The following is a 13791-nucleotide window of genomic DNA, read 5'->3' as shown; positions in this document are numbered from 1 at the left end:
TTGCCATGTAGTACTCCATTGTGTATATAAACCACATCTTCTTGATCCACTCATCAGGTGATGGACATTTAGGCTCTTTCCATGTTTTGGCTATTGTTGACTGTGCTGCTATGAACATTGGGGTACATGTGCTCTTATGCATCAGCACTTCTGTATTCCTTGGGTAGATCCCTATCAGTGCTATTGCTGGGTCATAAGGGAGATCTATTGATTGAGAGATATTTTTAGAAAGAATACACCTGACATTCAATTTGTTTGCATTGCTGTACCATAGGCTCTTTTATTGACCCTTCAAATTTTCTCCCCCTCAAAACAACAAAAACCTATTTGCTTAAGGATGCCTTTGTGTAAATGACATGTAGAGTAGAAACTGATCAAGTGAGGTATCTAACTCAATGGTATTTGGATCAGAGTGAGCTCTTCTGAAAGCAAGCCCTGGAGCAGAAGTAACCATAAATGCATAAGAACCCTGGGAATTTTCACAAATTTGTGTTCCATGGAGAACATGGGGAACATGAGTCAATTAGTTACGTATAGTTAACTTTTGCTGAACTCACTTAATTGCTCTAATAGTTTTCAGTATTATGGATTGCTTACATTTTTTTTTAGAAAAAGAGAGAGAGAGGGTGCAAGCAGTGGAGAGAGGTAAAGGGGAAAGAGAGAATCGTAAGCAGTTTCCATGCTCAACTTTGAGCTAAAGATTTTTCATCCATATTCATAACAGATATTGTTCTGTAGCTTTCTCTTTTTTAAAAACTTTTTAATGTTTATTTATTTTTGAGTGAGAGAGAGAGACAGAGCATGAGCAGGGGAGGGGCAGAGAGAGAGGGAGACATAGAATTGGAAGCAGGCTCCAGGCTCTGAGCTGTCAGCACAGAGCCCGACGTGGGGCCCAAACTCACAGACTATAATAACACGACCTGAGCCAAAGTTGGACACCAAATCGACTGAGCCTCCCAGACGCCCCTATAACTTTCTTATCTTATGTTTTTGTTTGGTTTTTGTATCAGGGAAGTAATGGCCTCATAAAATGACTGAGAAGTGTTCTCTTCTATTTTTTGGAAGGGTTTGTGAAGAACTGGTATGAATCCTTCTGAAATGCTTGATAGAATTCATCAGTGAAGCCAGCTGGGCCTAAGTTCTTCTTTGTAGGAAGTTTTTTTATTAGTAATTTGATCTCTTTACTTGTTATAACCCTATTTAGATATCCTATTTCTTCTTGAGCCAGTTTTGGTAGTCCGAGTCTCTCTAGGAATTTCTCCGGGTTATCTAATGTGTTGGCATAGGAGTCAATTGTAAACCCTTATACTTCTCTAAGGTAAGTAATAATGTCCCTGACTTCATTCCTGATTTTATCAATTTGAGTATTCATTCCATTTTTCTTGGTCAGTCTAGCTAAAAGTTTTTCAATTGTGTTCATGTGCAGACTTAATTTTATACAGAACACAAGATGTCAGGAGCCCCATGTAACACTTGGGATCTGCTGTGCATGTGTAATGGAAAGCACTAATTGCTCACCCTTACACACTCTCTTGAGCTATACCCTCTTCCCCTCCCCCTCGATGGCATTCAGATAGCACTAAAACTGACCCTATAGGACTGCTATGCACAACTTCATTTCTACAAGTTTAAATAAACTTGGCAAGTGTTGAAGATAAATAATTGTCATTTGACCCCTTTTAGAAACCTTAAAACAGGGGGCGCCTGGGTGGCTCAGTCGGTTAAGCCTCTGACTTCGGCTCAGGTCAGATCTCACGTTTGTGGGTTCGAGCCCCACGTCAGGTTCTATGCTGACAGCTAGCTCAGAGCCTGGAGCCTGCTTCCGTTCTGTGTCTCCTTCTCTCTCTGACCCTCCCCCTCTCGTGCTTAGTTTCTCTCTGTATCAAAAATAAATAAAAAACATTTAAAAAAAAAAAGAAACCTTAAAACAGACAGAACAATGAAAGAAGACACATAGTGTCATTAGTAAATTTAGGTAGGCAAAGCAGATCAGCTCACATTGAAGTCCTTTTTCCTCAGCTAACTAACAGTACTTAACCAGTCTGCAAATTGAGTGACCCGAGTAATAAACTTTTAGATTCCGAAACCTGAATGGCCCCATCATTTCCAGTAGGAAGAAAGGCTCATGCACCAAAGGCCTGTGTATCTGTCTCACCCCTGTGGCCTCCTGGAGTTGCACCTGTGCCGGGAAGGGTCAGCCCACACTACGGGCATAATAAACATGTGACAGGAGTCGGACTAAGTCCTGCCATCCCGGTGAGTCAGACAAGGAGTAACTAATGATGCCAGTGGAGTGGTTTCCACAACTACTTGTCCTTAGAATTCACACTCATGCTCGTGCACACATACACACACACACACACACACACACACACACACACACACACACCATCTAATCCCCCAAATAGAGAGTAAATGAAAAAAAGATGTGAGCAGAACTCAAAGACTAATGTGGAGCTCTGGATAAGGTTGGCCAGAAGTGAGACTCCTCCAATACACCAGTGTGGTCCAGAAAAGAAGGAGATTCTACTCCAGCCACTCCATTCTCTGCAGTCTTTCCCTGAGATCCCAAAACTAACCTCATTCATCAACATTGACAAGAAAGCAGAAAAGCAGGATAGCACTATGCATCGACACTTAAGCTAGCCAGGGTCCTCCAATGAAAGGAGGAAAGATATAAAAGCAATGAACATTTGTATGCCAAGAAGGATTGAAACTTTTTCAACTAATGGTAGATGAAGAATCTGTCAAATTGACTGTCAAATTTAAACAGTAACAAAAGAAGCCAAAAAACAAAAAGAAATGAGTAATTATAGTTGGATCAGGGTAACATGACCTTCCTAGATGTTACCACCAGTAGAGTAGAGAGGTCCCCCTGACCTGGCAGAAATAAATGAGTGGGCAGAGGATAATTAATTGAAAAGATGGGTCTTAACAGAGCCCCATATGCCTGAGTTTCTACAGACTGTGGGAGAATGAGTCAGAGTATTCTCAGCTTCACAGGAATATACCGTGTGTGTGTGCGTGTATGTGTGCGTGTGTGTGCGTGTGTTGGCTCTGATATTAACAAGGTCAGGACACAGCAAAGAAGGTTGAGAATATAGACGGAAGCTACTAGCCTGCACCCCACTTGTCCCCACTCTGGAGGCTGACGGATGCCCACAATAGTTCCATAATCTAGCAGTAAATACTTACAGAGTTAAAACTATCTCCCAGTTATGAGACATGCCAACATCATAAAAATTGCCCAGATGCATTGTTATAGCACCTGTATTTTCACAGCACTATTTTCCAATGGCTGCCATGCTGCATGATCACTTTTATTGATCTTTTTAATTTTATTTTTTAAAGAATTTTCTAAAGTTCTTATTTAGTTTGAAAAAGAGAGAGAGAGACCACAAGCTATGGAGGGGCAGGGAGAGGGGGAGAGAGAGAATTCCAAGCAGGCTCTGTGCTGCCAGCACAGAGCCCAACTCAGGGCTTGAACTCACAATCATGACCTAAGCTGAAGTAAGGGGAAGGGGAGGGAGGGGGTGGTGGTCATAGAGGGGGACACTTGTGGGGAGAAGCACTGGGTGTTATATGGAAACCAATTTGACAATAAACTATTAAAAAAAAAAAGAGTCAGACACTTAATCTCCTGAGCCACCCAGGCACCCCATTGATCTTTTTTAGAAGAGACAAGTAAAATTTACCATCGGAGTCTATAAGTGACTTTTTATTAGAAAAATATTCAAACTATTGAAAAAAAATAACAAATGTCTGATTTCAAGAGTTTTAGACCAATAGTTTTCAAATCATCCGATCCAAATTCCTCACTGCTTCAGGAAAACGGAGTGTTCAGGAGTCAGGGAAGGACTCCAAGCTGTTCCATTTCTTCCCCGGCTGCTGTTTTATTTTTATACTGGGTTCTTTAGCTAACAATATATTCAAAAGTCGTTGGCTAGATCATGGTCTATCATTACTCTGAAATGGCAAAACAACAAAATTTACAATTTGTATTATTTCACTGATGGCTCTCTACATGGTATTTTAACACACGTACGGTAACACGAAATCATCAGAAGATCCTTAGTGACTGTGCTTGGTGTTCTCGTTTGCCCCTCCAGATTCACTCTTAACCTCTCCATCTTGCTTCTCACCCTGAGAGGCTGAAAGCCTGGACCACGTGGGCATGGACCATTTCAGCAAGGATTATGTCATGATGCACTGCATCAGCAGCCTCAGCCTAGAAGTCCCACGAGTTCTGCCAGGAGGTAGCCTGGGGTGCTAAGGGTGCCAGGGAGCTGAGGGTGCTGAGTGTGGCCCCACCTTGAGACCTAGGATCCTGACAGCAGGGCAGTCCCCTCAATGCCTCTGCCCTCTTCTGGCTGATAGTCATTTCTTCTTGCATGCCTCAGCCCTATCTTCACCTGCCTGGGCTGCTGCGCCAACCCTGAGGGTTCCTAGACTTGGTAATCAGGACCACCACTCAACTCTCTTTGAACTGTCCTCATTGAAGCCTTGGATTCTGATGCAGCAACTTCCATAACTCATATCCATGTCAAACTTGACCGTCTATCATTTGTACACACATGATCTAACTTAATCCTCATGAGAACCTATGAGGTTACAGTCTCGGCTTAAATGCGTGAGTATTAGCCCAACAGATTCGGCAGCAGAGGACAGCTGAGCAAGCAGAGGCCCAGGTAGCAAGGTAAGCAAAGCCAGATCGAAGGCCTAGCTCAAGGGCCTCTAGGACCTCGGGTCCACCTGACCTGTCCATGGCCAGGAACTTAGAAACAGTATCTGAGACCCTGGATCAATCCCTCCTCTGCCTTCCTCAGTCTCCATCTCTGCAGTGGAGTCTACACCTGAAGTGTTTGCCATTCTAGAGGATCAATCGGTAGCTTCGGATAAATCATAGAAGCTTTGAAAATGTCTTTAAAGAGGTTGTTTCTGCTGTTTTCCTCTCTTAGTGATGTCCCTGTGCCCACAGGAGTTTGTCCTCATTGCTTATATCCTTCAACACAGCAGCACCAAGTTCTTTCCGTCAAGGTGGGGGACATTGCCTCCTCAAATCACATTAAAAGTAGGCTCCTCTCATAACATTACTGGTAAGGTATCTGCAACCACTCCTCCGCAATTTGCCCTAATACTTAAGATGCAGCAACAGGAGCTCTGTGCATCCAGGGGCTCAGAGACTGGGGATGCCCCGAGCTGGAAAGGGGGGGCAGGGGAACAATGAGAAAAAACCTGTTAGCAATCCCTACGCCCACAACTCCAGGTAAACATTTGCTTTTTTCTTAATCAGAAATTTTACGTTGACAAATAATAACAGCAAGAAAAGCAGTGGTTTCTCCTGTCAGTGTGGGTCCTTAAGTGGAACCACGACAGTATTGTCTTCTTCCATCTAGTTTGCCTTGTGGTGAAATCAGGCGTACTAAATATCAAAGCTGAAGTGGTCTTCTGTTTAAAATAAATGGCATACAAGCACTGTTTCGTTCTGATAGATAAAAATTAAGCCCCAGATCTCTTCCCACGCTCTTGTTAAAGTGTCATGACTGGCCTATGAGATTCTACAGAAGACTAGGACACTTAGAGAAGGGAATTAAAACAGTAATTAGGAGCATATGTGTTTACTTAACCCACCTAGTGGGAGATTAAATGTACTTTCTTGAGGAAAAACTTCAAAAACACTAAAGATAAGACAAAGAAGAACAGTATTAACCTGAAAAAAGCAGAGGAAAAAAGTAGTAAAACTTTGAGCAGCTATCAATGAAATTGAAAACAAGAATTTAACAGAAACTATCAATAAAAACCAAAACTGTCTCTTTTAAAAGATCAGTAAGATTGATACACCACAATCCAGGCTAACCAAGGGAAGGAGGGGAGGGGGAGAGAGGGGGGGGAGAGAGAGAGAGAGAGAGAGAATCCATAAATTACAAGTATCAGAAATTAAGGAGGGGTCATCACTAGGGATCCCATGTACATTAAAAGGTTAATAATTAATACCATAAATGACTCTGTTTGATAACTTACATAAAATTAACCCAGTTCCTTGACACACCTGATCAAAACTCACACAAGGAGAAATATATAATCTAAATAGACCTTTATTTCTTTAAGAGATTGAATCAATACTTAATGACCTTCCAAAAAACAAAACACTACATCTACCTAGATAGTTTTACTGATAAATTCTATCACATACTTAAGGGAAAATGATAGCGGTTCTCTATAATATTTTCATAAAATGGAAGCAGAGGGAACATTTAACTCATTCTATAATGATAAGACCAGCATCACCCTAATACCAACACCAGATAGAAACTTTAGAAGAGGGCACCTGAGTAGCTCAGTCAGTCAAGTGTCTGACTCTTGATTTTGACTCATGGTCATGAGACAGAGCCCTACATTGGGCTCCATGCTGGGCATGGAGCCTGATTAAGATTTTTCTCTCCCTTTCCCTCTGCTCCTCCCCCCACAAACTCTGAATACATACATACATACATACTTACTTACAAGAAAACTACAGACCAATAACTCTCATGAACATAGAAGTAAAGATCTTCAATAAAATAGTAGCAAATTTAATCCAACAATTATAAAAGAATTATACGCTGCAACAAGTAGGATTACAAAGTATACAAGGTTAGTTCAACATTCAAAAGTCAACGAATGTAAACCATCATGCAAACAGGCTAAAGAAGAAAACACACATAACCATATCATAGGTGCATAAAGAGCCATTGACAAACTCCAATGTCCATTTATGATCAAAACTTTCAGCAAGCAATGAATTATAGGGAACTTTCTCAATCTGATAAAGAGCATTTTTGAAAACCCTACAGCTAACATTATACTTAAATGATGAGAAACTAGAGGCTTATCCTGTAATATCAAGAACAAGGCAAGAATTCTCCCATTCACCAGGCCTATCCAACACTGTCCTGAAAGTCTTAGCCATTCTGACAGGTGTGAGGTGATATCTCATTATAGTTTTTATTTGTATTTCCCTGATAATGAGAGATGTTGTGCATAGTTTCATGTGTCTGCTGACCATCTTTATGTCTTCTTTGTAAAAATTTCTATTCATGTCTTCTGCCCATTTCTTAACTGGATTGTATGTTTTTTGAGTATGAAAAGTTCTTTTTTTTATGTTTTTTAATTTATTTTTGAGAGACAGAGAGAGACAGCGTGAGCAGGGGAGGGTCAGAGAGGCAGGGAGAATCTGAAGCAGGCTCCAGGCTCTGAGCTAGCTGTCAGCACAGAGCCCGACGCAGGGCTCGAACCCATGGACCATGAGATCATGACCTGAGCCGAGGCCGGACGCTTAACCGACTGAGCCACCCAGGCGCCCCGTAAAGTTCTTTATAGATTTTGGATACTAACCCTTTATCAGATATGCCATTGCCAAATATCTTCTCCATGCCATAGCCTGCCTTTTAAGTTTTTGATTGTTTCCTTCACTGTGCAGACGCAGTCTGTCTTGATGAGGTCCCAATATTTCATGTTTGCTCGTTTCTCTTGCCTCAGGAGACATGTCTAGTAAGAAGTTGCTCCAGCTGCAGTCAGAGAGGTTCTGCCTGTGTTTTCCTCTATTATTTTGATGGATGCAGCTCTTACAAATAGGTCCTTCATTTTGAATTTATTTTTGTGTGTGGCATAAGAAGTGGTCCAGTTTTGTTCTGCAAGCTATTGTCCAGTATTCCCAACACCATTTGTTGAAGAGACCGTCTTTTGTCCGTTAGATGTTCTTTCCTGTTTTGTTGAAGATGAGTTGACCATCTAGTTGTGGGTTCATTTCTGGATTTTCTATTCCATTTCTTTGATTTCTATGTCTGTTTTTGTCCCAGTACCATACCATCTTGAGAACTACAACTTTGTAATATAGCTTGAAGTCCAGAATTGTGAGGCCTCTCGCTTGGCTTTGCTTTTTCAGGATTCCTTTTGGCTATTCAGGGTCTTTTGTGGTTTCATAGAAGTCTTAGGAATGTTTCTTCTAGCTCTGTGAAAAATGCTGGTATTACTTTGATAGGGATTGCATTAAATGTGTAGATTGCTTTGGTTAAGTATAGACATTTAAACAATATTTGTTCTTGCGATCCATGAGCATGGAATGCTTTTCCACTTCTTTGTGTCCTCTTCAATTTCTCTCATAAGTCTTCTATAGTTTTCAGAGTATGGATCTTTTATTCCTTTTGTTATGTTTATTCCTAGATATTTTATTGGTTTTTTTTTTTCCTTTTGGTGCAATGACAAATGGGATCAATTCCTTGATTTTTTTTCTACTGCTTTCTTATCGGTGTATAGAAATGTAACAGGTTTCTGCTTGTTGATTTTATATCCTGTGGCTTTGCTGAATTCATGAATTAATTCTAGCCACTTTTTGGTCGAGTTTTTCAGGGTCTCTAAATAGAGTGCCATGTTGTCTGCAAATAGTGGAAGTTTGGCTTCTTCTTTGATGATCTGGATGCCTTTTATTTCTTCTTATTGTCTGATTGCTAAGGCTAGAACTTAAAATACTATGTTAAATAACTATGGTTAGAGTGTACATCCCTGTCTGGTTCATTATCTTAAAGAAAACGCTCTAAGTTTTCCCCCTATCGAGGATTATATTAGCTGTGGTCTTTTGCATATGGCCTTTCTGATGTTGAGGTGTGTTCCCTCTAGTCCTACTTTGTTGAGGGTTTGTATCAAGAATGGATGCAGGACTTGAATCATTTTAAATTTGTTTTGTGACTTAAAATACAGTTTTACTTGATAAATATTCCATGTGAAAATGTATAGTCTGTATTGGATAAAGTATTCTATAAATGTCAATTAGGTCAAGTTGTTTGATAGTGTTATTTGAGACCTCGGTGCTCTTATATTCTGTCCTCTTATCCTATTCAGCTGCCAAACTTGCCAACTATATTTGTGGATTTGTCTAATTATCCTTGACCGTCTATCACTTTTTGCCTCATTTTTGAAGCTATATTATTTAGTAAAGAAATGTATAAGATCATTACATCCCTATGAGAAGTTGATAATTTTGTAATTATTAAACAACCTTCTTTATCCTTCCCGTGAAATCAATTTTGCCTGATAATATAGCTATTCCAGATTCCTTTTCATTAGAGTTTTCACAGTATATTTTTTCTTTCTTTTACTTTTAACCTATTTGAGTCTCTTTTTTTAAGTTCATTTATTTATTTTTGAGAGAGAAAGAGAGTGCAAGCAGGGGAGGGGTAGAGATGGAGAGAAAGAATCCCAAGCAGGCTCCACACCGTCAGTACAGAGCCCAAAGCAGGGCTCAGTCTCACAAACCTCAAGATCATGACCTGAATCAGGGCGCCAGGGTGGCTCAGTCGGTTGAGCATCCGACTTCAGCTCAGGTCATGATCTCACAGCTTGTGGGTTCAAGCCCTGAGTCAGGCTCTGTGCTGACAGCTCAGAGCCTGGAGCCTGCTTCTCATTCTGTGTGTGTGTGTCTTTCTCTCTGTCCCTCCCCAGCTCATGATCTGTCTCTCAAAAATAAATAAATGTTTAAAAAAAAATTTAAAAAAAAAAAGATCATGACCTCATGACCTGAACCAAAATAAAGAGCACCAGGCTTAACCAACTGAGCCACCTAGGTGCCCTGAGTCTTTTTACTAAAATTAGAATTCTTGGGACACCTGGGTGGCTCAGCTGGATAAGCATCTTACTTCAGCTCACATCATGATCTTGTGGTTCATGAGTTTGAGCCCACATTGGGCTGTCTGTTGTCAGCACGGAGCCCGCTTCACATCCTATGTCCCTGTCTCTTTCTTTTCTCTTTTTTCTTTTTTCTTTTTTAATGTTTCTTTGGAGAGAGACAGAGACAGAGCATGAGCATGAGCAGAGGAGGGGCAGAGAGAGAGGAATACACAGAATGCAAAGCAGGCTCCAGGCTCTGAGTTGTCAGCACAGAGCTGGACGTAGGGTTCAAACTCATGAACCATGAGATCATGACCTGAGCCAAAGTCCAACCCTCAACAGACTGAGCCACCCAGGTGCTCCAGATCCCTCTCTCTTTCTGCTCCTCCCCTGTTTGTGTGCTCTCAATCTCTCTCTCAAAAATAAAAGTGTAAAAATATAATAAAATAAAGTTAGAATTCTTGTACACAGCATATTTTGGGGTCTAGTTTTTTAAAATCCAATCTGATAATTTCTGCCTTTTAATTGAGGTATGCACAGCATTTACATTTAACTGATATGCTTGATATAATTAGTATCATTGGATAGAAATCTAAGATCTTACTATTTGCTTTCTATTTGTCCAATATTTTCTCTTTTCACCTTTCCCTCTTTTCTGCCATTTTTGGATTTGGTGATTTTTTTGTTATTCCATTCTGTACATTTTATTGGCTTATTAGCTGTAACTCTTTGTCATGTTACTTTAGTAATTGCACTAAGATATCCAGTATACATATTTAACTTATCAAATAGTAAGCAAATAGTAAGATCTTAGATTTCTATCCAATGATACTAATTATATCAAGCATATCAGTTAAATGTAAATGCTGTGCATACCTCAATTAAAAGGCAAAAATTATCAGGCTGGATTTTAACAAACTACCTTCAAATGGTATTACACCATTCCCCATATCATATAAGAACATTGTAGCAGAATAATCCCATTTCTCTTCTCCAAGAGAAATTTGTGCTATTATATTTTACTTCTATGTATACTGTAAACCCTACAATATATCAATATTATTATTGATTTATACAGACTATCTTTTTAAGATTTAAGAAAAATTGTGTATTGGTATCTATGTACATAACTTTTAGTGTTCTTCATTCCTTTAATAGATCCATATTTCTTCTGGTGTTACTTTCCTTCTGCTTTAAGGATTTCCTTTTATATTTGTTATAGTGCATGTCCTCTGGTGATTAATTCTTTTAAATTCAATATGCTTATTATGTTCTTATATCACCCTTGTTTTCCAAAGATATTTTCCATGTGTAAAGAATTTTGGGTTTACTTCCCCTTTCCAGCACTTCGAAGCTGGTGCTCCACTGTGCTGTAGTCTGTGTAACTGGAGTATAAGAACTAGAAGAAATACCACGTCATCCATATTATTGTTTCTCTGTACATGATGCACTTTTTTTCTGCTGCTTTTAAGGTATCTATTTCACTGGCTTTAAGCAATTGATTAAAGTTAATGTAGTTTCTTTACATTTCTTATGTCTGGAGTTTATTGATATTTTTGAATGTGTGAGTTTATAGTTGTCATCAGACGAAATATGGGAAATTATTCAGTCATTACTTCTTCCCACACCCTGACTCCTCAGAAAGTCCCCTTTTCCTACCCCCCCCCCATCATTTTCTCCTTGTGTTTCTTTTTGAACACTATTGCTAGGTCTTTAAATTCACTTCTCTCTTATTCTGCAATGTAATCTGTTATTAATCCTACTTGATTAGGATTGATTCCTATTTTTTAAATGTTTATCTTCGAGAGAGAGTCAAAATGCGAGCGCTGGGGTGGGGGGCGCAGAGGGAGGGCGGTAGAGAGGACCCAAAGCAGGCTCCGTCTGACAACAGAGAGCCCGATGTGGGGCTTGAACTCACAAACCATGAGATTGTGACCTGAGCTGAAATCAGGCACTGAACTGACTGAGCCACCCAGTCACTCCAGATTGATTCCTATTAACTACTAATCCTGACAATCTTATTTTTCATCTCAGACATTATGGTTTTTATTCTAAAAATTCAGTTTGAGTCTTTTATGTCTTTCATGTCTCTACTTAACATGTTCAGTCTTTCCTCTAGATTCTTAAAAATATCAAATACAGTTATAATAACTATTTTAGTGTTCTTTGCTCATCTATCATCTATGTTATTTCTGGGTCAGTTTTAATTGACTGATTGGATTGATTTTTTTCCCTAATCATGGATCATATTTTTCTTTTTTGAGTGCTGGACAATTTGGTTGCTGAGTGCTAGGCATTTTTGTATTCCTATCAATATTTTGTGCTTTGTTATAGGACACAGTTTAATTTCTTAGAAACAATTGATCCCTTTAGGTCTCGCTTAAGTTAGGACCATAACAGCATTTATGTCTAGGGTTAATTTATCCTCATTACTGAGACAAAGCCAGTCTGAGTATTCTACCTAATCTTTCATGAGGGATTCCACTTTGCTTATGGGAGCAGGCACTGTTCCAAGTCCCATGACGGTTCCCCCTAATCCTTTCCAGGTAGTTCTCTTTCCTTAGCCTCAGGCACTTCTCTCCTACACACAGACTGGTCTGCACTTGAGCTAAGTCGTAATGGAGAGGCCCTGTAAACAGGGCATCTTTTCCTGTGTGGTCCCCCTTCTCCAGCACTCTGGTCTACAACATCTCGCCACCTGGGCTTCCTCGGGCTCCTAGCCTGAACCAGGGAGACTGCCGGGCTCTGCCTGGCTCCCCCAACCCCGTATCTCAGGGAACTTCCTCCAGGCAGTGAGCCGGGTAATCAGAGGGCTTCATGCGTTTGTTTCCTGCCTCCATTGCCTCACGTTCAGGGCTTCAGAGCCGTCACTTCTTATGTTTTGTCTGGATTTTCAGTTATTTCAGGAGGAAGGGTAAATATGGTCCGTGTTTTTTCAACTTTTTATAAATGGAAATTTGTACCTTTATGTTTTAGCCATACCTCATGTTAGCTATCATATAATTAGGTATTTTCTTTGTTTCCAATCTGATAATATTTGTTTTTTATTAGAACAGTTTACCATTTACATTGACCATAATTACTGATATATTTAAGTTTGGATCTACCATCTCACCAAGCTCCTGTGTTGCCTATTCTATATCCTATATTCCTTTTCCCTTACTTCTTGATTTCTTTTGGATTTTTATTATTCCATTTCTCCCCTCACTAGATAAGACATTATATGCTTTTTTAAGTGCATGGGAAATATTTGATAAGAGAAGGGGTTTTTTTGTTTGTTTTTTAAATAGGTTGGCAGATCTCCGAAAATTAAAAGAAAAAATCACAAAAAATAAAATTGGAAGCAACACAAAGGATATCAATGTATTGTCAACAAACCAGTAAGAGATATAGAGGGAAAGAATTTGAGAAGCAGAAAAATGTAAATAGAAATAAAGAAGATTAAGAAAATTAGGGAGAAAGTAACTGCTATGGAAGAATGGCAATGGAGACCCAATTTATGCAGATAAAAATAAAAACAATAGGACAGACTAAATATTTAAAGATATAATTCAAGAAAGATTTACAGAAATAAAAGAAGGTATGAATCTATAGGTTGAAAAGGACCCAAGCATCCCGGGAAAAACTCACACAAAACATTTAATACCAAGGCATATTCCAGACAATCTTTGTACATCCAGATAAAAAGTTTGTCACTTGTGGGTGCCTGGGTGGCTCAGTCAGTTAAGCATCTAACTTTGGCTCAGGTCATGATCTTGGTTCATGAGTTTGAGTCACATCGGTTGAGCTTGTGCCCCACTTTGGTTGGATTCTCTGTCTCTGTCTCTCTCTCTCTCTCTCTCTCTCTCTGTCTCTCTCTCTCCTTCTCACCCTCTCTCTGCCCCTCGTGGGATTCTCTCTCTCTCTGCTCCCCACTCACTTGTGCTTCTCTGTCTCTCAAAAAAAAAAAAAAAAGTGTGTCACTTTTAAGTGGAGGCACCAGTGGGCAAATTAGGCTAACCCTAAATTTCTCCACAGCCTGGACCAACGCTAGAAGACAGTAATGTCTAAATGTGCTCAAAGAATGAACAAATAACTCAAGAACTTTAAATGCAGCCAAAATGCCTTTCAAGGACTAAGGCAAAAGATTGAAAAGCCTCAGTTTTTCCT

This window comes from Suricata suricatta, chromosome 15, assembly GCF_006229205.1.
Source record: "Suricata suricatta isolate VVHF042 chromosome 15, meerkat_22Aug2017_6uvM2_HiC, whole genome shotgun sequence".
NCBI lineage: Eukaryota > Metazoa > Chordata > Mammalia > Carnivora > Herpestidae > Suricata > Suricata suricatta.
Note: the sequence above shows the minus strand (reverse complement) of the source record.